This window comes from Camelus bactrianus, chromosome 15 (assembly GCF_048773025.1).
Source record: "Camelus bactrianus isolate YW-2024 breed Bactrian camel chromosome 15, ASM4877302v1, whole genome shotgun sequence".
Classification (NCBI taxonomy): Eukaryota; Metazoa; Chordata; class Mammalia; order Artiodactyla; family Camelidae; genus Camelus; species Camelus bactrianus.
The window spans coordinates 63825306-63852204 of NC_133553.1; the positions used below are offsets into that span (position 1 = coordinate 63825306).

The 26899-nt window shown below is 39.4% G+C and overlaps 2 long non-coding RNA genes across 5 annotated transcripts in view; one reads left to right on the forward strand and one right to left on the reverse strand.

Annotated features, from left to right (window-relative positions):
* The window catches only part of LOC105075799 (uncharacterized), a 58303-nt gene extending 31726 nt beyond the window's left edge, over positions 1–26577 (forward strand). For 3 of the 4 annotated variants that reach the window (XR_012499003.1, XR_012499006.1, XR_012499005.1), the window contains 2 exons: positions 15135–16953; positions 18554–26577. This is a non-coding gene — a long non-coding RNA (uncharacterized LOC105075799). The remainder of the gene's footprint in view (positions 1–15134; positions 16954–18553) is intronic. The other variant, XR_012499004.1, reaches the window with a different exon arrangement.
* Positions 1368–10218, reverse strand: LOC123619367 (uncharacterized). Its single transcript, XR_006727958.2, has 3 exons — positions 9814–10218; positions 9551–9695; positions 1368–4622 (listed from the first exon to the last, which is right to left on the reverse strand). It is a non-coding gene; the product is annotated as an uncharacterized LOC123619367 (long non-coding RNA).
* Positions 26578–26899: the final 322 nt, after the last annotated feature.

Consider the following 26899-nt stretch of genomic DNA (forward strand, 5'->3'; position numbering starts at 1 on the left):
AAACAGACCTAATGACCTCCCCCTCCCTGCCAAAAATAAAATAATATTATTAGCACAAAGTTCAAATATAAGAAGCCTCAGTAATTTTACACACACACACACACACACACACACACACACACACACACACACACACATTCTCAAGCTATTTTGTCAGAACGAGCCGTAGAACCCTAGAAGCTGCCACTGAAACCCTAGAAAGTGCTGTGGAGCACAGTCTGAAAGGGCCTGGGACTGAGAGTCTGGATTGACCCTCCTGAGCCATCCAAGTGTCACATGGGAAGGACAGAAGTCTGCAGAATGGGGACCGCCAGCAGGACCAGAGCTGTCTGGCCACTGTAGCTGGGCTTCCTGGCATATGTAGACTTTGAAGGGATTAGTCACTATCCAGTAATTTATCTTTCTTCAGAAAAGCTCAGAATACTACCTGAATTCTGAAAAACTCAGAATAGTCCACCATCAGCAGGTTTGACATATCAAACGTTGGAATTAAAAATATAAATTTGGGCACGATGATTTACATTACACTTTACAACAAATCTAGAAAGTCAAAGAATCTAGAGCGGGATTCTCTGAAAATTCTAGTGCTTTAGGCATTTATGTGCGCTGTACACTAGCTTGGGGGTCCTTTTCCCCAGATTTTCTCATGCTAACAAACTTCTGCTCACTCTTTAAGACCCACCTCAGTGGTACTCCCTTGCTAACCTCCCACAGCACTAGGTATATATCTCTCGTAACAAGATCATGTTGTAGTATCATTATTTGTGTCTTGCTTGTTTCTTACCAGACAGTGAGTTCTTTTGGAGGAGAAGCCTGTTTTGCATACCTCAGTGCCTGGCATAAAAGACTCAGTATTTATTAAGTGATCTTAGAGACTAACTACCACACCCCTCTAAGTATAAGGAACCAAGGCCCAAAGAGTTTCTTTAAATTCAGTAATGCACCAAGTATGTGCTGAGAATCTACTATGTACCTAGTTCTATGTAAGGCTAAATGCCTTTAGTGTATTTTAAGTGTGATTCTGTCTAATTTCCATTTGTCCAGAGATCAAAAGATAGATACCAGTACCTTATGAATGCTCAAAGAATGATCACATTATGCTAAGAATTAAATTGCATATATTAATTTCATTGTATTCTAAGTGAGCATCACCCAAGTATACTATCTGTAGAATGCTAACTTAATTGCGTGTGTGTATGTGTATGTGTTTGCAGTAAGGAGGTGAAAATGCTGAATGCCCAACTGAATTTGCTAAACACTGAGTTAAATTAAGTTAAATAGTTTCTTCTCTGAACTTTCAACATACTCAATGGTGATCAGTTAAATGTCTGCGAAAAGCGTCTAATATGCAGTGTTTCCCAATTTCATGTGATGTGACCCCCCCCTTTTTTTGTTGCATTTATTAACATACACCAGAAATGGTGTTTTTTTTAATTTTTATTTTTTATTGAAGTGAAGTTAATTTACAATGTTAGTTTCAGGTATACAGCAAAGTGATTCAGTTACACATATACATACAGATATACTTATACATTTTTTCAGATTCTTTTCCATTATAGCTTATTACAAGAAATTGAATATAGTTCCCTGTGCTACATAGTAGGTCCTTGTTGTTTACCTATTGTATATATAGTACTGTGTATATGTTAATCCCAAACTCTTAATTTATCCCTCTCCCCACTTCCCCTTTGGTAACCATAGTTTATTTTCTATGTGAGTCTATTTCTGGTTTGTAAATAAAATTTATATATTTTTTTAGATTCCACATGTAAGTAATATTATATGATATGCATTTTTCTCTGACTTACTCATTTAATAGGATAATCTCTAGGTCCATCCATGTTGCTGCAAATGGCATTATTTCTTTTTAATGGCTGAGTAGTAGTCCATTGTATATATACACCACAACTTCTTTATGCAGTCATCTGTCGATGGACGTTTAGGTTGCTTCCATGTCTTGGCTATTGTGAATAGTGCTGTTATGAACACTGGGGTGCATGTATCTTTTCAAGTTATAATCTCCTCCAGATATTTGCCCAGGAGTGGGATTGCTGGATCATATGGTAACTCTATTTTTAGTTTGTTAAGGAACCTTCATATTGCCCTCCACAGCGGCTGCACCAAATTACATTCCCACCAACAGCGTAGTACAGAAATGATGTTCTCAAGAACACACAGAGAATTGGTAAATGCAGTGCTGCTTTGAAAAGTGGTCATCAACAATTAGTGAGGACTTCAGAGGAAAACAGGAGCTTGTGCCAAAGGGTGGATTGTGAAGCTCCAGAGAAGTTGTTTACCAGTCATTATTCTGGGTTAAGTTCGACTTTGCTCTAAGATAAATCAATGTACACATTAAATTTCAAGAACATATTTAATGCAGAAATCCAGGCACAACCAAGCTGTTCCCTTATATAGCTCTCACATCACAAGCAATCCTTTCTTCTCATGCCAAGAATAAAGACAGATTCACAGCTGCACAGCAGAAATGTATCACCTCTGACTTTGTCCTGGAGTTGAAGACCAGTGTTTAATTGGTGCTGAGGCAGCACTCAGCACCCATGCTGAGTTCTCTCAAAATGAAAAACAAACTCAGGAGGAAAATCCGGGCAAGCAGTGTCATTTGCTATTTTTGGAGATGGGGGAGAAAAAACAAAGTTGTGGGAAGCGTTGTCTCAAACAACACAGACCAGCGGACCACGAGTGTGCAATAAAACCACACCCGTGTGTTCTTCTCGGTGATTGGATGGAAGCAACCTAGTGAAGGAGAGACCATGCCGGGAGAGCTGGTATCTGCTTCCTAGGGGCAGTTGGCCTCCCAAACAATGGAATGAAAGCATGAGGCACCTGACCCTGTAAGGCTCAACTCCAGTGAAAGGGCAGTTTTTCCTGAGAGCATTCTAATTGTCCATTTGGGGGAAACAGTGACTACATGGGAAGTCTCCTCACACTGAATTTTTTGGAGCTGAAGAACTGCCCTTCAAGCCCTCTCTACCTCCACGGCCTCCTCCCACCTGCCCCTCCCCATCATTTCTCCACAGAGAGCTTGGGGTCCCTGAGGAGGACAGGCCTGAGTGGGACCAGCCATGAGGGGCACTTAGTGGGGAACTATGACAGCAGAGAAGGACCACGGGAGGGCCTGGGCGTTGGGAGTGTCATCTCTAGAGAGGATGGATCCTGGGGACAAACTGAGTTGTAGGCACTGACCGAGTGGGGCAGGGTGGGACTGGGAGGGGGCAAGAGTGAACTGTTACTGCCTCCCTCATCCAGGTGGAGGAACTGAAGCTCAGGGAGTGGGGCCAAGAGAAGAAGTGGTGTTGCTAGGAGTCAAGTTGAGTCCTTGTTCCTCTAGGACTCACATCCTTTTTGCTGTATCAAGCTTTGTCCCTACTTCTCAAGACTCTGGTACAAACTACAAGTGCTCTACAAGGGAGTGGTTTTGAGTAGTGATTTCAGTTAAGAAGGAAGAAGAGGTAGAAACCCAGATTTATTTTTCTGATTTGAAATATTGAGTGAAGGAGTCAGCACCCTTCAGAAGGAAAAAAGAAGGTAAGGAGAGAAAACGAGGGGAAAAGCTAAACAACAAAGACTGGAAAAAATACTACGCTAATCCTTTTTTTTTTAATTGAAGTATAGCTGATTTACAATGTTGCATTAGTTTCTACTATACAGCATAGTGATTCAGTTATACATATATATCTTTTTACTTTTTTAATTTTAATTTTTTATTGAAGTGTAGTTAGTTACAATGTGTCAATCTCTGGTGTACAGCATAATGTCCCAGTCATACATATACGTACATATATTTGTTTTCATATTCTTTTTCATTAAAGGTTATTACAAGATATTGAATATACTGCCATTTGTGCTACAGGAGAAATTTGGTTTTTATCTATTAAAATTTTGCTTTTTTGTTTGTTTTGTTTTTTAATGGTTTGTTTGTTTTATTTGGGGGGAGGGTAATTAGGTTTATTTATTTGTTTATTTTTAATGGAGGTGCTGGGGATTGAACCCAGGACCTTGTGCATGCTCGACAGGCACTCTACCACTGAGCTACGCCCTCCCCTCCTTGTATATATCTTTTTCATATTTTTTTCATTATAGGTTATTGCATGATAATGAATGTAGTTCCCTGTGCTACATAGTGGGACATAGTCTTCTGAAACCATCAAACCTCTTCCTGTTTACCAGTTTAATAGGTGGGAAATGGCATCCCATTGGCACTTTCCCTTGTGTGAATGAGTAAGGCTGATCATCTTCTCACACGTTTATTGGCTACTTTATTTCCTTTTCATTGTTCTGCCCTTGATATCTTCACCCACTTTTTTCTTTTAGGTTGTCCTTTTCTTAGGGGTTTGTATGAGCTCTTTAGAAATTAAGGAATTAGCCCTTGTAATATATTATGCTGCAAATATTTATTCCCAGTTTATCCTTTACTTTGTACAAACATTTTTCTTGCTATTTATTGTTTAATTTTTTGTTATGAAAAAAAATCAAACATATAAAAAAGTAGAAAAAAAGAGTACCCCATGGATTCATTACCAAGCTTCACTCCCATACCAAGTATTTTGGAGCAGATCCCAGACATCATATCATTTCATCCACACCTGTTTCAGCATGTGTTTCTAAAGACAAAAAAAAAAAAAAAACTTTTGAAAACATAACTATAAAACTATTACTAGTATGTGGTATTTCTAATATAAAAAAAAGCACTGATTTCTATGCAAATCAATGGATCAGTCATTTTCCATTTGACGTCTGGGTTTTGTGTCATGCTTAGAAATGTCTTTGTTACAAGGTTATAAATGAATTTACTCATTTTTTTCTAGTAAATTTTTTTCACTCAAAAAACCATTTATTAAGTTTGAAATAATTGTCCAGGGCATGCAGAGTCCTGAAGTCCTGGGAAGAGGCTGAGTGACAGAGTAATCAGGGCCAAGAGAGGTCATTTCTTTTGCTCCTTTTCTTACCTAGAAACATCTGCTTCCAAAAGACACCCTCCCAGACCCAGCTGCACTGTCCCTGACCTCACTACGTGGATCAGAGCCTCTCTCGGACTCTCCAGCCTCTGGGCCTCTTCTTTTTCTTCTTTTTTCTTAAGCAAGAGTGTTGAAATATAATTCACATACCATAAAATTCATCCTTTTAAAGTGTACAGTTCGGTGGGTTTTGATATTTTCATAGTTGTGTGACCATTGCCACTATCTAATTTTAGAAATTTTTCATCACCCCCAAAGAGACCTTATATCCATTAAGCAGTCACTTCCCATTTCCCTGCCCCCCCCCCCCCCCCCAGCCCCTGGCAACAGCTAATTTACTTTCTTTCTTTATGGATTCCCAGGTCATTTCACAGAAATGTCATCACTCAAAAGGTGACCTTTTGTATCTGGCTTCTTTACTACTAGTACCTTTATAGTTTCATTTTAACATTTTACATTACATGCCTCTGGAATTTACTTTGCTGAAAGAAGTGGCGCTAGACAGCTTGATTTTTTTTCCCCTCAACTAGTCCCAATACTGTTATACTGTTTTGTTTTTTTTTTTAATACTCTATCGTTCTTTTCATGGATTGGAAATGTCACCATTACCATTTACTAAAATCATGTGTATTTTAGTCTGTTTCCGGATTCTCTATTTTATTCCATTGATCTATCTAAATTTTTTCTGGAACCAAACCATTTTTAGTTCTTGTAACTTCAGAATGCTTTAAAATATCTAATCTGACTGCCTCCCCCCAATATCTTTCCATTCAGATATTTTTCTTGTTTATTTCTACAAATGAACCCAATAACATTTTTAATGTTAAAATTTTTTTGATATTTTGATTGAGATCACACTGAGGTTATAGACTAATTTGGCAAAGATTAATATCCCTTAATTGAGATTTTACATTTTCTTTATAGAGATCCTGCCTGTTTCTCATTAAGTTTATTTTCAGGCAAATTGGTGGTGGTGGTGCTGTTGTAAATGAGATCTTTTCTTCCATTATATTTTCTACTATTTGTCAACTTTGTACATTAATTGTAGGGAAAAAAAAGTAGCTGACCACTTCAGTAAATTCACTTATCACTTCTGTATCCATTAGTTTTTGCTGCATAACAAACCATCCCCAAACTTAGTAGCTTAAAAACAACAAGCATGTGTTATTTCTCAAGACTATGCAGGTCAACTGGTGGTCCTTCTGGTCTGGGCTAGGTCAGTTTATCTCTGCAGTTTATCTTTGCAGTCAATTGGTACCTCAACTGGCTTTGGTAGTCTGGGATGGCCTCATTCATGGGTCTGGAAGTTCATTCTCTGTCAACTAGATAACTTGGCCACATGTCTCTCACCATCCAGCAGGCTCACCTAGGCTCAATTCACAGAGTAGTGGTCTCAGATTTCCTTAAAATGGTTAAAGAGGGCAAGTCCCAACGCACAAACACTTTTCAAGCTTGCCAATGTCCCAGTATTCTAAAGAAAGTCACATAGTTCAACTCAAAGTGTGAAGAAATAGACTCCACTCCTGAGAAGAACTGCAAAGTATTGTAGTCATTTTTGCAATTTCCCACACACAACTTTCTAACATTTCTTTGGCCTATTCTCTTCAGGTTTCTAGTTATTCTTTGACAAAATTACAAATAATAAATCTTTCTCACTTAAAAAGTTCTTACTTAAGGTAAGAAAGGTTTACTTTAAAAGGTAACTCTTAAATTCTTTTCTTGCTTAATTGTATTGGTTAGGATTTCTAGAACATTATTAAGGTATACTATCTTCTTCCTTACTTTAATGGGAATTAAAATATGATGTTGGATCTTTATGATGGCAAAAAAAAATCTAGCTATTCATAAGATACTAAGACTTTCTGGGTTTTGCTTTGATTTTGTTTTGTTTATTTAATCAGAAATCAATTTTGCTAAATGGTATTTCAGTATCTGTTGAGATGACTATACTGTTTTTCTCCTTTGATTTATTAATATAGTTGCATATTGATACAAATCCTAGTAATGAACCATACTTGCATTTCTGGCATGAGTCTCATTTGACTGAGGTGTGTTTTTGTGACAACTGGAAGATAAATTATGTCTCTGTGGATCTGCCTGTTCTGGACATTTCCTATAAATGGAATTGTACAATACTGGCACATCTCATTTTATTGTACTCTGCTTTATTGCGCTTCACAGATATTGTGCTTTTTACCAGTCGAAGGTCTCTTCCAACCCCGCATCAAGCAAGTCTACTGGTGCCGTTTTTCCAACAGCCACATTTCTTAATTAATGCTGTTTTTTAATGTTTAATAGTTTCTTTTTAGACATAATGCTATTGCACACTTAACAGACCACAGTACAGTGTAAACATAATTTTTGTGTGCACCGGGAAACCAAAAAATTCCTGTGACTTGCTTTATTGTGGTGGTCTGCAACGGAACCTGCAGTATCTCCAAGGTAGGCCTGTTTGTGGCCTTTTGTGTATGGCTTTTTTCAGTAAGCATAATGTTTTCAAGATTCTTCCACATTGTAGAATTTTATCAGTACATCAGTCCTTTTTATGGCTGAATAGCATCCCATTGTGTGGCTATACCACACCTAAACGCTTTTGTGGTGTCTACTAAGTTGATGCTCACATCATCCTACTTTATTTTGCTTTTCTAGTGAATTGCATTCTAGATATTCTGGTGTTGAAATATCCTTTCAATCCTGGGTCATGATTATTATTCTTTTAATGAATTACAAGATTCAATTGGCTAGTATTTTATTTAGACCATTGGTATCTTTTTATAAAGGAGCTTGTATTTTAAATTTCTTCTGCTTTTTTTTATACAGTTCTGGTATAAGAGGTATGCCAGCACATGAAGAGTTGAATAAGACAGGAACTATTTCTTCCTTGAAACTTTGATAGAATCTAATCATAGAGTTACAGGATCTGGTTTCTTTTAGAAAGTAAATCTCTGGCTACCACTTTAGTCTTCTTTTATGGGTATTGGTTTATTCCATTTTTCTTTTTCTTCTTGGGCCAGTCTAATAGACAATAATAAAGTTTACAAAGCAGCTTGATGACATTTCACAAAGCAACACCCAGGTTAACAAATACAAAATTGCCAGTATTCCTGAAATCCCAAAAGTGATTTCTTCCAATCACTACTCCTTTTCTTTCAAAAGATAATTATTACCTGCTCTTCTGTGATAATTATTTCCTTGCTGTTCATTAGTTTTACCTCCTAAGCAGTACAATTTGGTTTTACCAGTATTGAAACTTTATATAAATGGAATTATATAATAAATATTCTTGTGGATCCAGCCCCTTCTACTCAAAAGTATGTTTTTAAGATTCACCCAGGTTGCAATGTATAGTTGTTACTCTTTTTTCCTGCTGAATAGTATTTTATTGTGTGAATATGCCACTGTTTGTTTATTCTGTTGATGGGCTTTGAGAGAGTTTCCAGTTTGAGATGATTACAAATAAAGCTGCTATGTGCATTCTTGCATATGTCTCTTAAAGAACACGTGCACATATTTTTGTCGGGTATATTCTTCCAAACAGCATTGCTAGGTAATGCTGATTATTAGTGATGTTAAATATCTTTTTATATGTTTATTGTCCCTTGGATAGCCTTTTTTTTTTTTTTTCCAGTAGCATCTGTGCAGGTTTTTGGCCCTTTTTCCTTTGGGTTGACTGTCATCTTCTTACTGGTTTGTAGGGTTTCTTTATGCATTTCATACATAAGCTCTTGTAGGTTACAGGTGTTGCAATCTTGTCCATATTCTGTACCTTTTAATGAATAGAAGTTTTTTAATACTAATGTTAAATTAAGATGTTATATTAGTGTCAAATTTATCAGTCTTTTTCTTTATGATTAGTTCTTTTGTCTCCTATTTTAAAGGTCCTTCCTTACCTTTAATGAGGTTTTAAATTTTAATGTATGCAAATGATCTTTTTCTTTATGATGAGTACTTATTAAGTAATCTTTCCCTACCTGGAAGTCATGAAGCTCTTCTTCTGTAGTGCCCTCTGGAAGCTTTATTTAGCCTTTTTACATTTAAGTCTATGATAAATCTAGAATGAATTTTTATATATAGTGTAGGGTAGGGGTTAAGTTTCTCTTTATAATTATTCAATTTTCCAGCACCCTTTATTGAAAAGATAATCTTTTCCTTAGTGCTTTGTAGTGTCCCTTTTGTCATAAATAAAATATCCACATATGCATGAATCTCTTTATAAATGTATACTCTATTCCATTGGTCAGTATGTCTCTCCTTGTGTCAGAATTATTTCTAATACATGTAAATATACAGTACAGAACATCCTCCCACTTCGTTCTTCTTCAAGATTGTGTGGGTTATTCTAGGCCCTTGGCATTTCCATGTTACCTAGTTTCAAAAAAAAATCTTGGTTAGATTTTGTTGGCTACCAAATTAAAAAAAAAAAACAACTCTCTATTTGATCTTCTGAGTAATCATTTGAATATTGTTTCTTAGTTTCAGGGGTTACTCATCAGCAAACATATATAGTGTACCTGCCTTAGGGAAAGTAACTGACCAGGTTCACAGATATCTCTGATATGAGCTGAATCACTGACCTTCACAAAATATGTTGCCTTAGGAAAATGCCTTCTTATGAAAGTAATCCCTGCAGGTGCATCTTAGGTTCCTTCCTCCCAACAAACCTGGTAGCAATTGTACTCTCCTCCCAGTCTTCAGAGGATGACATAAACAACTTTAGAACTAGAAATAAAAATGAGTAAAAGGATACAAATTATTTACAGGATAGGACTTTACAGGTGCAAAATGTATCTACAAAGTTCTTATTCAAAGTCTGACAGTTCTCAGTCTAAAGACTTACTTGCTTAGGTTCTCAATTCTTTCCTCCATTTCCTCTTTCCACTCTTGTCTTTCTTTTCTTGATTCCAATATTTTCTTCAGCCCAAGGCTCAACTGCCCTCATTGCTTGCCCTCCAGCTCTCTGTAACCGTGTATCAGCAGAAGCAACGAGGCTCTCTCTTCTCAGTATTAAAGGCACGCCTGATTTCTCAAGATGATCTTCCCAAGTCACTGACCAGAAGCTCAGGAGCTTTTGCAGATTTTAGGAGACATACCTGGGAAGCAGTTCCCCAGAAAGCTACATGGCAACCTTGCTAGATACTTCACAGTTCTGAATCTCATTTTAAACAGGAGGGAAAAACTGCCTGTAGTTCAAGGGCGGAGCTGGAATTACAGTTCAAAGCTTTGGGGTGGTCCATTATGCAATTAACTAGCTCGCTTGATTATTACTGGTATCACAAATCATGCCGCCCTCTAGGTCAGCTTGTGAAGGAAGCACCAGCCACTGGGTTAACCATTTACTTCTTTATGAGATTTTTTTTCCCCCTTTCTAACTAAGGCTTCTTCCTGTATGAATCTTGAAAAACACAGAAAAGTGTAGAGAATTTAAAAACCAGCCATAATCTTATCACTTAGCTATTATCACCCTTATTATTTTGGCATATACTTCCAAGCTTTCTTAATGCATAGCTGATATTCTACACAATTTTATTTTCTGCCTAAAATTTCCCTTTTATTAGATTGTAACTTATTTCTAATTTCATCACAATTGTAAATAACATTGATATGAAAAACCTCATGCATGACTCTGTATTTCAGGTTATTTCCATAGACAAAATATGTATCTGATAAAGGACTTGTATCCAGAATATTTAAGGAAATCTTATGAATCAGTATTTAAAAAACATTTTTTAATTGAAGTATAGTTGATGTACAATTTTATAGGTTACAGGTGTACAATATAGTGATTCACACTTTTTAAAGGTTATAGTTCACTTATAGTTATTAAAAAATATTGGCTATAGTCCTCGTGTTGTACATTATATCCTTGTAGCTCATTTTATACATAATAGTTTGTACCTCTTAACTCCTATACTCTGCCTCCCCTGCTTCCCACTCCCCCACTGGTAACCACTAGTCTGTTCTATAGATCTGTGAGTCTGCTCCTTTTTTGTTATATTTACTAATGTGTTGTATATTTTAGATTCAACATATAAGTGATATCATACAGCATTTATCTTTGTCTGACTTTTCACTTAGCATAATACCTCCAAGTCCATCCATGTTTCTGTAAATGGCATTATTTCATTCTTTTTATGGTTGAATAGTATTCCATTGTATATATACACCATATTTTCTTTAACTATTCATCTGTTGATAGACACTTAGGTTGCTTCCACATCTTGGCAATTGTAAATAACACTGCTATGAACATGGGGGTGCATGTATCCTTTCAAATTAGTGTTTTGGGGGTTTGTTTGTTTTTGGATATATACCCGGGAGTGGAATTTCTGGGTCATGTGATAGTTCTGTTTTTATTTTTTTTGAGAAACCTCCATACATTTTCCACAGTGGCTGTACCAATTTACATTCCCACCAACAATGGAGGGTTCACTTTTCTCCACATCCTCACCAACATTCATTGTGTTCTTTTTGATGATAGTCATTCTGACAGGCAAACAACCCAATTTTTAAATGGACAAAGAATGTGGACAATTTACCGAAGAAGATATACTTAAGAAGTATACTTAAGATATACTAAGGCAAATAAGCATATGAAAATATACTCCACAGCATTATTCATCTGGGAAACACAAATTAAAAGGACAATGAAGTGATACTACACATCCACTTGAATGGCTAAAAATTTTTTAACTGACAGTGCGAAGTGTTGACAGTGATAAGGAGCAACTGGAATTCTCATATTTTGCTAGTGGGAATGAAGATGATGCGGCCCCTTTGGAAAACAGATTATCAGTGTTTTATAAAATTAAGTTAAACTTATCATGCAATTCAGCAATTCTCTTCCTAGAGATGAAATTCTATTCCCAAGAGAAGGGAAAATATATGTCCACTCAAAGACCTGAATGTGAATATTCATAGCACTTAAGTCATAATAACCCAAAACTGAAAACAATGCAAATGTTCATCAACTGGTGAATGGGTAAGCAAACAATTGTGATGTATCTATAAAGTACAATCTTCCTCAGCAAGAAAAATGAATGAGTTATTGATACACACAATATAAATCTCAAATGCAATATGCTAAGAAGCCAGATACAAAAGACTAGTATATGATTTTATTTATACAACGTCCCAGAAAAGACAAAACTATAGTGATAGAAAGGAAACTTTTTGAGGTGGTGGAAATGTCTTGATTGTGGTGGTAGTCACATGACTGTGTACATTTGTTAAAACACATTAAACCGTACGCTTAAAATGGGTGAATTTTTGTTGTATATAAAGTATATCTCAGTAAAGCAGATTTTAAAAATAAGGAATGATTCTGAGTTTGTTTTTTGTTTGTTTTTTTTTTTAAAACTTGGGCAGCTGACCTGAAGTAGAACCTGAGAACAGATGGGGAAAATCAGAAGTAGGAGTCAAGGTGTGCGGGAGATGGTGTCAGGATAATGACTTCTGGTTTTGGAAGTGTTAATGAGGTTGAGTTAATAAGGGCACAGAGAGAGAAAAGAGACATAGAAATGAGAAGAAAAAATACTCATAGTGCAGTAAAAAGGAAAAAAAGAGTATGAAATAGAGAAAAGGAAAGACTTGATTTTCGTACATACTCTTTTTTTTGTGTTTTGCCTATTTTTGTCACAATTTATTTTCTTTTTTCCTTTTATTCCCTTGGTCTTTCCTTTTTCTGGCGGGGTCTCACACACCATGTGTGACCATTCTGTGCTTCCAAATTCTCCCTCTAAACAGACCACACATGTGCATTCACACACACACACACACACACACACACACCCCAGCAACACAACCAAATGAGAATGGGGGAAAATGTAAACCAAGAAAACAAGAAGGTAAAGATGTTTGGCCGCTGCCCTAATGTGCATTAGTAGGGAGAGGTCACTCTTGGTCCTTCACGTTCTGCAGAGAGAAGGAGCAGAAAAGTACCAGGTTATTTACCTTGAGTTTAAACAGCTCAATAGGGAAAGAGCTTTAAATAGCTCCATTAGGATGCGGGCCAAGGACTTTTCCTTTGGGTTTGTTGTGAATAATTAAAGGTTAATGATGGCATTTTTCTTTCAGCCTAGGGGAGGCAACCACACCAGTCGTGATCCTAATTGAATCCAACTGGGAAACCTCAGAAAACTTCAGTCACAGATTTGCAATGGTTCTGGGCCTTTTAATCTGTATCCACAAAAGACAATGAGGCTGTATTTTTATTCCCATCCCATGGATGAGGAAATTAAAATTCAGAAAACCCAAGGGATCTGCCCAATCGCTCGTAGAGAAGGGCCAAAGGACAGATGTTCAGGGAGTTTGGCAGTTTGTTTGTATAAGAGGCAGAAAGGAGTCTCTTGGGCTGTTGAGGCCTGGGTTCTGCACGAGTTGTCAAGATGGAGCCCAGATCTGTGGACCAGATCTGTGGACTGTTACCAGCCACTTCAGGGGCTCAGAGAAGGTGAGAGCAGGACTCTTTGGGGCCATCACGATCTTCTGAGAGAGCTGATGCGCAGAGCAGACTGGCTTCTGCCCCAAATATGTATCAAGATGCTCCTCACTCCAACTTTGCTCCCTTTTGTACAACATTGCACACCAGAGGGTGTGTGAGCTGGCGGGGGAACCCAGATTCTAACCCCAAAGCCTTGCACTCAACCCTCATACCCTGCTGCCTCCTATTCTTTTGTAAAATTTCCAGTATAGGTATCATTATGAGGTAAAAAAGAAAAAGGAAGGAAGAAAGTCAGGGGGACACCCTCTATTTCCATGTTCATACCTTTCCATAAAGAACATTCCTGTCACTCATTCTCCCCAAGGAAGGAGCCGTTGGCCTGAATGATGAGACTGGGAGAAAGGTCACTCTTAGGTGCAGTGGTAAATGTTGAGTAATTGGCTTTGGGGCAGCGAGAGGAGCCCTGACTTGCAGGACATGCCAGTGCCCATGGTGTAAACACCCCCCAGCGTGGCTGATTCCAAGCTACTGAAGGAAGGTCAGCCAATTCACAAAATTCCTGAAAACGGAACATTCAGCTCCCACAAGCTGCAATGTGATGTCTCTGGCGCATCACCACCCACATCACATGGTTACCTGCTATTAACAGACCCTGGATCCCTCCTCTGCCCCTCCGCTGCTTCCACTTCTTCCCAAAAGGCATCACCTGTCTCCCCGGGGCACCTAATTCTTCTTCTTCTTCTTTTTTTTTTTTTTTTTTTTTGTGGTTAAGTGCTATTTATTGGTTTTCAGTTTTTAGAATCAGCATATTGACAGTTCAAAGAAGACTTAGTTCTAAATTCTAGAACAGAATAATGAGAAATAATAGTAACACTTATCGAGAACTATTATATAGCAGGCAGTGTTCTAAGCACTTAGCATGAATAAACAATTTTAATCTTCATGACAGCTTTCTAAAGCAAAAACTATCGCTATCGTCATTTGTACCAATATGGAAACTAGAACACAGAGACGTTAAGTAACTTGCCTGAAGTTACCCAGCAGACAGTGGCAGAGGTGGGATTTGAATTCAGACATACTGACCTCAGTGTCCACGAAGTTAAAATGATATAACTAAGATGTGTAGGGAAGAGGGGGGAACAATAGACAGAACTCAGAGTACACTAATTTCTTTATCTTTCTTTTTTATTTCATTTTTCAGTTTTATTGGGTAGAATTGTTACAATTTGCACATATACAATATATTGCATGTAAATACATATACACCATATACTGCACATATTTTTAAAAATTTGCATATATGTACTGTTCATTGTTTCTAAGAACATTTAGAGCTTTAGCTTTTTCGACTTACATAGTTATCGAAGGAATAAAGCCAACCACAAAATAAGAATTAATTCAAAAAGATACATACACCCTGCTATTAACAGCAACATTATTTATAATTGCCAAGATATGGAAGCATCCTAAGTGCACATCAATAGATGAGTGGATAAAGAAGATGCAGCATATGTATGTGATGGAATACAGCTCACCCGTAAGAAAGAAGGCTATTCTGCCATTTGCGCCCAAGCACTGAACTCTTGAAGGAGTTTGAGACTTTGAGAAGTTTAGCCTTTCTGTCTGTCTGTCTGTATGTCTGTCTCTCTCTCACACACACACAATTAAAGAAAAGAAAGAAATGTTGTGTTTCAGTACTTCTGTTTTCTACCCTGCAGGACAGACTCACCTGATGAAGGAACACAAAGGCCAGGCTACCTGCCTTGAATAGGAGAAGGAACATTCTACCTTAGCATGAACAAAAACCCAACTGCACAGAAACTGCACTTTCCGCTGCTCTGTCCTCCATCAGAGGGCGGGACAAGGACAGTCCGCCATCTGCATCCCTGTCCCATATGGGTTCCCAGTGACAGCACTGCCTGGTGGATGACGTCTCTCCAAGCTGTGCAAGACTCCAGCCTGGATTCTGAGCACATTCTGACCTCCCTCTTTTGGAGACTTCTCCTTCCAGATCTCCATCCACAAGCCCTGCTCTTTCCCACCTGTTGAGGCTGGGCCCTGGGCTGGGGGACAGGGTGGATACGTGAGAGCGTCGGGATGGACAGCCCCACTCAAATCTCATGGAATGGGGATTGACTTTCTCCAAAGGAGGGAAGTGTACTGTTTCTTGAAGGAAGGAAGGATGGCGTGAGGACCAAAGGCATTCACCACAGGACTTCAGATATAAATGAGTCGACAGAAAATAAACATCTATTCCGGACAATCCAAGCAGCAGGGAGCACGGGAAGATTGGAGAGCGGGGCGTCAGTCAGTGGCTGAGACCTCTCAGAGGACTAAAGCCTTCTTCTGGGCCAGCATCAGGGTCCAAACCCCGTCCAGCCAGCCTGCTCTCCACGATGTATCCACCGCTGGGCCCGCTACCCCCCGCTGTGGACACAGGCTTTACCAAACATCCACGCTTTATTTCCTGGGACCCAGGCCGTGTTGAAAGGCTGGTAGGCTTTCAGTGAACGTCTTGTGTTGCCCACTCAGTTCCTAAGCATGGGAGAGCGCTTACGTTGGGCCAGATCCCCGGACGGGGACCTCATTTGCGGTGAGATGTCCTGGAAGGCACCCACGGTTCAGCCTGAGCCCAACCAATAGCCAGGCACCTGCATCCAGAGGGGCTTGAGTCAGCTGGTAGGATGCTGGGCCTGCTCCAGGTCTGGGTTCAAAACCACAGTTTTCCCCTTGTATTTCCCGGGGCTTGTTCACAGTGCCCCCTGCGGGCCATTTCTGGTTAACGTGTCTTCTGGACCCCAGGTCAATTCTGTTCCTGACGCCTAATCCACCGCCCTCTAGGGTGGCGCAGTGAAGTCAGATAATAGATGGGAAGATGCTCTGGAGAGCGAAAAAGGAAAACTATACAAATGCAATGGACAGTTATTATAAAGCCAAGATTGAGGACAGAACTAAATGCTTCCCTCATCCTCAGAACTTGCCTCATCATGTATAACTTTTCAGTAGCATATTATTTCAGTGGACAGAAATTAGTTGTACTGGACTGAATTATTATGCCCCCAAATTCATGTGTTGAAATCCTAACCTCCAGTTCTTCAGAATGTGGCTGTATTTGGAGACAGGCCCTTGAAAGCAGTAGTGAAGTTAAAATGAGGTCATTAGGGTGGGCGGTAATTCAGTGTAACTGGTATCCTTACAAGAGAAAGAAATTAGGACCTAGACACACATGTGAAGACAGAGAGAGAAGACAGATACCTAGAAGCTGAAGAGAAGGGCCTCAGGTGAAACCAAGCTTGCTAATGTCTTGATCTCAGACTTCTAGCCTCCAGAAACGTTAGAAAAATGCCTATCGTTCAAGCCACGCAGTCTATAGGGGTTGGGCTGTACCCCGCAGGCCTGCAAGGCCTGTACTTGCCCACCCCTGAGACCAAAGAAAGATCCCGGAGTCAGCAACAGACACCAGTGGTTTAATGGATGGGGGATCTTAAACGTCTGAAGCAGGGTCCTGGAGCAGCACCCCACTGTGTGCGGCAGACGGTGAGCGGGACACAGCAGCAGTCCTCACTTCCAGGGGAGGAGGGAGATTACCAGTTATAGGGGGGCTAACATCAGGTTGGCTCACTGGTTGCCAAGGAAACCAGCAGAGCGGTGCACCCCTCACCGCCCCTTTGATAAACTATCATCGTGGAGACGGTTCTAATTTAAAGATTAGAACAATCATTAGATGGGGCCAGGGCATGGGCATAGGCATTTCCTGATCAGGCTCTATAATTAAGAGGGAAAGTCCGTCACGTGAGTATGTGTAGATGAAGCAGGGACTAGGGGGGCAGGAGATGTACAGAGAGCAAGAGGACAGCCATCTTGGGTCGCCTGACCACACAGTGGTACCCATTAAGGCAGAGCTAGCAAACCAGCACACCAGTCTATGATATACTTGAGCCCTGCTCTTATAACTAAGTTTGGGTGAACCAAAAACAAGGCCCTGCCTCAAGGAACTCATGATCTAGAAGGAGAAGGTGGGCAAATATGGACAATTAATTATTATAGGTGTTATTAACAATGATACCTACCGTATGCCAGGTAATTTGCCAATGTGGTCTTTAGTCTTCACAACAACCCTAAAATATTATACAGGTGAGAAAGTAAAGGCACAGAGAGGCTTAAAACTTTCTCAAGGTCACAGAGTTATTATCAAGCCAATAACTGAACCTGTGTTCATCTGACTCAAAAATCTGTTTTGTCCCAGCTAGTCCCACTGCCTCTGCACAGCTCGGAGCAGGAAAGAGGGAGGAGAAGATGATAGTGGTAGACACTGGTGGTCTACTCTCTTTTCCGGATAACAGCACCTTCTCTTTTTATTGGAGAATGGCCTCCCAACAAAGGGCATGCCCATCCTCCCTCGCCGAGTCCAGAGGGATGGTCCAAGTCCTGACCAATCATAACTTTATCCCTCTGGCCACAGGTCAATGACTGGGCATATGTCTACAGCCAAGCTAATCTTAGTCTTTGCCATAATTTTTATAAGCTGGAACCAGGAGAGAGAAATTTTTGCTCTCCCCTCGGATGTCTAAACTGTAAGCCTGGTGCTCTCCGTGACCACATTTTCCCTTAACAAGAGAAAATGAGATCAACTCATAACAAGAAGCCAAAATATGTGTGATGTGTGTGTGTAGACAGAGACAGAGAGAACCAACATCATCATTCGAGTGTCTGGATCCAGCCATACCTGAGGCTCATGCCAACCAGCCCTTACTTATATGAGTTAATACATCCTCTTTTTAACTGAAGCCAGTGTGTGGTGGGTTTCTTTCCCTTAAAAATCGAGTCCTAAGAAATATAATATTGGTTTAAAAAAATCTTCATAGATGAGATGACCCAAAAAAGAAGGGCATCATCAGAAAGACAAGAGGAGAAGAGGGGCAGAGGCTGAGGTGTGTGATGGCAGCTACAACCAGTGCAGCTCAGTGTGGCTAGAGCTGAGATGTGTGGAGGGGCTGGGGGGAGGGGCAAGAGCCACACCAGCAAAGTCCTTAGTGCTCTGCTAAGATAATTCCATCCTTATGTGAGGTCAATGGGGAGCCACCTAGGAGTTTTGAGTTTTAAGCAGTGGTATGACATGATCCAACTTATGTTTCAGAAGATCACTCAGGAGATATATCCAAGTGAGAACACAACAGGAGGCAGTTTCAACAGAAGGCTGTTCCAGGAATCCAGGTGAGAGATCAGAGCAAAAAATGACTCCCAAGTTCTTGGCTTTGCCATTGGCTGGAGCGATAGGCAGGGACAAAAAGAATTGCATTTTGGTCATTTCAGGGTTGAAGTATGTGGAAAACACTTAAGTAGAATTGTCCAGTAGGTATTTTAAAAGAGATGCCTGAATTGGGGATTTTTTTTTTACATTTTTTCGAGTCATTAATTCAACTGTGTACTACATGCCTACTACTGGCCAGGCACTGTGCTGAGAAAAATACGGTCAAATCTCTGCTCCCCTGGGATTAACACTTCCGTGAAGGCAAAACAGATCATAAATAAGTAGACAAATAAAGAAACAGGTAAGTGTCATGTGGCAGAGGGGGAGGGGGCGAGGAGGGTGGCTCCATCAGTTTAGGTGATCAGCTGGTAGGAAGTGCTTGTAGAAAGTGCAGAAGCCCTGAGGATGGAGGAGGCAGCCTCAAGATGAATGTTCTCCAATTTGTGTAAATATGAACATGCCCATTAAAAAATCTATCCATTTTGTAAAGTTGCCTTCTTTGCCCAGCTATGTCCTCAAGGCTGGCCATGGCGTGGCAACAGGCTTCAGGGCAGAAGACTGAGGCTGGTGTTTGGGAAGCTCCCACCAACGCCCCTTTGCTTCCCAGCACCTTTCATTCCGTGTTCCCAAAGCGCATCCCTGCATCCGCTGTTTAACTGGCAGGCTCATTGGCACCAGCGGGTGGCATTTGATCATTATCCCTGCATCATAAATACGGGCCGCAAAGGCCAAGGTTTACAGGGCATCAGCCAAAATTATTTTGTGAGTCAAAGGATCTTATTTTGAGTTTAACCCAAAATACCTGACATCTGGTCCTTTCTTTTTCTGGAATCTCCATCATTACATCTTTCTATTATAGTCATTTCCTCTTTAACTCCAAGCATCTAAAAACTTGGTTTTTCTTCAAGGACCCTGAAGGCATGTTGCTTTATCCCACCTACTCCAGGTCTGTACTTAAGGCAGTGAGTGTTTCTCCCTAGAACACTCTTTAAATTGAAGTGCTACGTAAAATTCAAACTATACATGACAATTTGTTTCTTTTTTTAGGGGCCCTTGTATAATGGCACAAAATTCATAAAAAAGTTAAGGTGAATTCCTGTGTTTTCAGGTTGCCCAAGCAGGGGTTTTATAGAAAAGGACTGGTTTTCTCAATAGCTGGGCAAAATTCAGGTTGCCATCTGAGGGGCTGACTGTTTGGGACAGTGAGGAAATGATGAAATTACCTTGGAAGCCTGGGCAGTGTAATAAAAAAAAAAATTGATCCTTCTTGAGAAAGTGTTTATACAAAATTAAGAGGATTGGCATGAAATTATTCCAAGTGAAGTTTATGTATAAGATAAAAATCAGGCAGCCTTAGGGGCTTCTGGCTGTGGCTGTATGAAGGGGTTGGTGAATCCTCTTGGCACAAAAAAATAAAAAAGAAAAGAAAAGAAAAGAAAAAGTATAAGACTGGATAAAATTATTTTTAAAATAAAATAATGTGTCAGGGGTCTGGAAATTGACCACAGGCAGAAAGCAAATTGGAAAACGTTTATTCTTCACAAATTGCTGGGTCTTCAGTTATGAACAGTGGATGTGTCTATAACTGTAATAGCTATCTATTGCTGCGTAACAAATTACTCCAAAATGTATTTGCTGAAAACAACAAGCATTTATCTTGTCACAGTTTCTGTGCATTGGGAATCCAAGAGTGGTGTACCTCTGGTTCAAGGTCTCTCATGTGGTTGTAGTCAAGCTGCTGTCTTCTCTGAAGACTCAGCCAGGAGAGGGTCTGTTTTCAAGCTTCCTCAGGGGACAATCGGCAGGCCTTATGGCACCTGGCTTCCCCCAGAGTGAGTGATCTGAGAGAGAAGAGCACACCCTAGATGAAAGCCACAGTCTCTCTTTTTTTCAAGATATGAGTGTTATTAATTAAGCAACTTTTTTAGAGATGGGGTAAAATTCTGGTTTGTGTTTGGAAACATCAAAGAATTTAGCAAGTTACCTCCTGGTTTAAGCAAAACACACTTGTATACTAACATATGCAGCCTAGTTCCACTCAAGAATAGTTTAGAAGGCATTTCTGCTAACCAAAAGCCCCAAGCATTTTAATTCTGCCTTTCCACTGGTTACATTTCCAAAATGTCATTTTTTTCTTTTTTTGCATTGAGGTAAGATTTATGTAACATAAAATTAACCCTTAGCCATTTTGTTTTGTTGTTGTTAAAATATTCAATTATATTAAAGTAAGGTTAATTTACAATATTTTATTAGTCTCAGGTGTACAGCATAGTAATTGTACAACATGTTTTATAGATTATATTCCATTTAAAGTTATAAAATATTGGCTATATTCCTTATGTTGTACAATATGTCCTTGTATCTTATTTTATACATAGTGATTTGTACCCCTTAATCCCTTACCCCTATCTTGCCCCTCCCTTCATCAGAGTCTGTTTGTGTTTTGTTAGATTCATTTGTTTTTTAGATTCTACATGTAAGTGATAACAACCATTATTGATCTTTCTCTGATGTTGAGCACCTTTTCATGTGCCTGTTCACCATCTGTATGCCCTCTTTGGAAAAATGTCTATTCAAGTCTTCTGCCCATTTTTTAATTTTTTAATTTCTGGTTAATATTTTACACTAGGTTTTAATTAAGTAAAATGCAGCCTCTAGACCAGCGCAGGCCCATGACATTTGGACTTAACACTTGCTTTCTACCACACGAGGATAACCCCAAAAGTCTATGGTAGGTAGTCACTTTGAAAACAGAATATAAGATCCATTTCACAAGTCTATATGAGGTCTAAATAAGAAGGAACCTGTGAAGACTCAGCACAAGTTAAAATCTGTCATATCTTTTCTTAGCTAGTATGTAAGATTTATTGCTTCACTAGGGAGTAAGCCCAGCCTTGATGTCTACTAACGTTTTTAGAGAATTAGGGAATTCTCAAAGAGCTATAAACTATTTATTGATAATGTAAAGAATTTATTGCAATGAACATTTTTCTATAGTGTCCTAAGAAAAGAGATGAGGAGGGACAAAGATAATGGATTTGATAATGACTCTGAGATACTGGCCAGTCTAGAGAAAATTGTGAAGTAGGCTAGGTGACTTTAAACATCTCCTCTACCCATGCTCTTCTCTTCTTTGGAATGTCTTACTCCTTCTGACCCTTCCCACAGAAGCCTTGCCTCAGCATCAGGTGCCCTCTGCCCTCATAATGCCCTGGACTGGTACCTCATCCAGTCTATGCAGCTCAGGTGAATCCTAAAACAGAATCTGCCTGGACCTCTAAAGTTCATGTGAGCTTGGCTTCCTACCAGGTGACAGGAAAGCTGAGAAACTTATCTAATTAATGTGATCCCTTCCCCCTAGGATGTTATAAAATGAGTCTTCTAGAAAGAAAGCTGGAATTTAAAAGAGCTGTTTTAATGGTGGAAAATCTAGCTGGGGAGATGCTCTCCTGGGAACCACAGGGCTGTGTGTCTAGCTGGGTCTGGCACAGCTCAGCAGGTTCTACATTTCATTGCAGTTGTTTGGTTTGGAAAGTCCCTTGCCTATTTGGCTTCTGGAGTCCTCTCTCACCATGGAGCTCCTCTGTGGGGAGGACAGAACTCATCAATCACATTCCCCAAATGTCAAGCTCCTGCTGTGTGACCCCAGGAGAACCTTGCTTTTCATCTGCATAACAGAAGCAAGGATTCCATGTTTGCTGGATAAAAGCTTGAACTATTGGGCAAAGGTCCTCCTGGGTGGTTCAGAGTTCCCAAAGAAGGCTATAAATTGCAATATAAATGTCACCCCCATCCTCTGGTTGTTTATCATTTCACCCTTTCTTCTTCTCTTTTCTACAATCACTTTAAGAGATCCTTAGGGGATGTAATTCACCAACCAGAAACAAAATTATATTTAACTTTCTCAATCAGATGCTATTTCATCTCTCTGAAGCCAGAACTTGAGACCCCTGGAAGAGGTCACAGAATCATTCAGGTCAGACTTGTAGAATTACTTGTACTTACCAGAATCTGCCACATCTTCCTTTAATTTCAAAGCTTTAGATCTACTGCTCCCTTCCAAAATAACCAAACAAACTAAAGGATATTTCCAGAGAATGTAATTGGACTTAGAATTTGCTTCATATTCTCAAGGCTTGGCCCCGAGGGATAGAACAGAGGGAACCAAGCAATACTAATTGTAATCTCTGCCTTCAAGGAGACCATCTTTATTAAAAAAAAAATTTAATTGACTTGTAGTTGATTTACAATATTAGTTTCAGGTGTACAGCAAAGTGATTTGGTTATGCATATACATACATAAATATCTTTTTTCTTTACAGATTCTTTTCCATTATGTTATTATAAGAAATCGAATATAGTTCCCTGTGCTATACAGTAGGTCCTTGTTGTTTATCTATTTTATATATAGTAACGTGTGTCTGTTAATCCCCAACCCCTCATTTTTCCCTCCCAGCCTTTTCCCCTTTGATAACCATAGTTTGTTTTCTATGTCTGTGAGTCTGTTTTGGGTTTATAAATAGAATTTGTATCTTTTTTTTTTTTTTGGATTCCACATATAAGTGATATCATGTGATATTTGTCTTTGTCTGACTTATTTCACTTAATAGGATAATCTCTAGGTCCATTCATGTTGCTGCAAATGGAATTATTTTATTCTCTTTTATGGTTGAGTAGTATTCGGTTGTATACATATACACATCTTCTTTAGCCAGTCATCTGTCGATGGACATTTGGGTTGCTTCCATGTCTTGGCTATTGTAAGTAGTGCTGCTATGAACACTGGGGTGCATGTATCTTTTCGAATTAGAGTTTTCTCCTGCTATGTGCCCAGGAGTGGGATTGCTGGGTCATATGGAACCCCATCTTTTTAAGGATGGTACTAGTGTTTGTCACCTCCCTGTACCACTTCAGATCCTCTCAAACCCCACCTCCCTCTCCAGCAGTGCCCTGGTGACCTCTTTCATTGAAGCCCCTCCAATTACACATATGCAAAAGCTCATGGGTGAAAGAATATGGTATATGCATGGAACTTCAAGAAGTCCAGTGTAGCTGGAACAAAGTGCATTCAAGGTGGAAAGTAACAAAGGCAATGATGGGAAGACATAAGGCTGGAAGGCTTGGCAGGAGCCAGGTCTTGAAGGACCTTCCAATCATGCAAAGGAAAGTATCCATGCAGCCCTGGGAGGTTTTGAGCAGGGCAGTGACTTGGTCAGATTTATGTTTTTAAAAACTTCCTCTTGTTGCAGTGTGCAAAATTGCCCAGACGAGGGTAAAGCTTGGAGGTGGGAAGTCTAGTTGGCAATTACATGTTCTCAATCCCGGCTGCACAGGAGCATCACCTGGGGACCGCTAAACACGTAGCAGTGGAACCCAGACAGCACTTTTTTTTCTTCCAGCTCCCTAGTGATTCTCACATGCAACCAGAGTTGAGAACCGCTCCATTAAGGGTACTGGAAGATGTTCTGTATGGCTGGAGTACAGAGGGTTATGGTGAGTCCCTGTGTCCTGTGGGTAGTGACCAGCCTGTTCTGTTTTCTCTCATTCACAATTTTAGCCCAAATGATTTTAAAATTTGAATTCATTGCAGTGAACAGTTCACTATTAGAACAGTGAAACTATTATGTATGATACTGTAAGGGTGGGCATCTGTCATTATGCATTTCTCCAAACCCACAGAATGTACACCAAGAATGAACCTCAGTGTAAACTATGCATTTGGGGTGATTATGACATGTCAATGTACGTTCATGGATTGTAACACATTGACCACTCTGGTGAGGGATGTTGATAATGGGGAAGGCTGTGCATGAGTGATGGCAGGAGGTATATGAGAAATCCCTGTACTTCCCTCTCAGTTTTGCTGGGAACCTAAAGTTGCTCTGAAAAATAAAGTCTATTAAAAATGTGAATTAATTGCCAATATTAAAAAATCAATAAAATTCACACAAAATATCCAAATTTTGGCTTCTCTTAGAAAGTTGTAAGATCTGGACACACTGAGTCTGTATGCCCACATGGCAACAAACGAAATCCTGACTGTCCACTGTAGATGCTCCCCAGGCCATCACAGTCCCCACCACTCTCTGTCAATTTCCATCACTGCAGCTAAGGCCAACTGCTGCTTCACCTCACATCCAGCCAGCTCACTCATTTAAGTTAATCGTCTAGTCCCTACCAGGATTGGACTTTGAAGTCAAGATCTACACTCTACAGGGTGGGTAGATCTATTAAGGATTTTGTTTTTCACCTTTGGAGCAGTGCAAAGCCATTATTTTATGCAGAGTAATGATATATCGAATTTGTGATGTTAAATGATCAGTCTGGATCATTTAAGTTCCAAGTATAGGAACTACTGTACCAGGGAATGAGGACAAATGAAGACCCCCCTCAGCTTCCCCTGGCTCTTTTACATTCCTGTTATCAATTTTTTGTAAGAATGGATACTTTTCACTAATGATTTTTCAGAAATAACAAGATAGGATACAAGTAGAATTGAACTAGAAGGCAAATGATCTGGTCTGAAATTTTAAGTGACTTTAACACTGATGCCCTTACCTTTGCTGCCTTCCTCTGTGAAATGGAAATGACATCAGATTCTCCTCCAAGGCCTCACAGGGTTATTGTGAAGATCAAATAAAAATATGTGATAAATGCTTTATAAACTGCCAAGTGCTTCATAGATGTAAGGAATTATCATTATTCACTTATTTACCCGATTCATATCCATTCCCAGTGTGTTTGGCTTAGGGATATAAAAATAAATGAGAGAAGTCCTAGGGCTTGAGTCTACTCCAAGTACCAGTGATGTAAAGAGGTGATTATAGGTATATAGCTGAAATCATTAAAAGCAGAGAGTTGAACACATATTTATAGGCCAGTATTCATGGAAGCATATTCACAATAGCCAAAGGTGGGCACAACCCAAGTGTCCATCAATGGATGAATGGATAATCCAAATGCAGTATATACATACAATGGAATATTATTCTGCCATGAAGAGGAATGAAGTTCTGATACATGGATAACCTTGGAAACATTATGCTAAGTGAAATCAGCCAGATACAAAAGAACAAATATTGTATGATTCTACTTACATTAAACATCTAAAATAGACAAATTCATAGAGACAGAAAGTAGGTTGGAGGTTACCAGGGGCTGGAAATGAGGGTGGGGTTAGGGAGTTATTGCTTAATGGGTACAGATTTTCTGTTTGGGGTGGTGAAAATTTGGAAATAGTGGTAATGGTTGCAAAATACTGTGTATTTAATTAAAATACTTAAAATTTAATAACTACAAAATGGTTAAAATGGCAAGTTTTATGTTTTATATTTAAGTATAATGAAAAGGATTCTAAGACAGCAGGAAAAAAAATAGAGCAAACCTAAAGAAAGCATAATAAAAATAATAAGAATAAAAGCTGAACTTAATGAAATAGAAAACATAGAAACAATAAAGTCAACAAGCCAAAAGCTGATGCAGTGGAAGAGAAAAGCTAATAAAACAAATAAATATAAACAAACAAATGAAAAGAAGTAATTATAACATGATAAGTGCTAAAAGAAATGCACTCATAAAATGCTATGAAGAAACTCCTAAATGTAGAGGAAAGGAGAGGTCTTCATAAAAGATGTGCTTTTTGAACTGTGAACTTGCGAGAGAGGAGTAGGCATTTACTAAGGCACAGAGTATGTGCGCATGTGTGTGTGTGTGTGTGTGTGTGTGTGTGTGTGTGTGTGTGTGTGTGTGTGTGTGTGTGTGTGTGTTTGTGTGTGTCAGGTAGAGGGACCCCACTGTTACCCCCTCCTAGCCCAGAGTCTCAAACCAGAGAGCTTAAAGGAATGTTTGTTAAATGAATAAACATCTTCACTGTCTTACTCTACAATGTGTCTTTTGTCTCTCCAGGGATTTTCAAATGTAAAACGTCCTAATCCCTTTACCTGTAACTGTCGGATTTGTCCAATTCCACGCTACAGTCTTTCATGATAAAGTGGTGTGAGACTATTTTCCTAAAGACACTACATTAGAGGCTCCCAATGGTTTTTCCGTTTCACCGGAAATTAAGCCATCAACACCTAGGCCTGAACAGAAAGCCAAAATTGATAGCTCCTGTTGGAAAGAAAACTGAAATTCACATGTAACAGTGGCTGCCCAAGTCCCTTAAGGATAAACATGAGGGTGGGGCATGTCCCTCTTCTGCCCCAGCTTTTGGGCACTGGTGTTGCTGTGGGC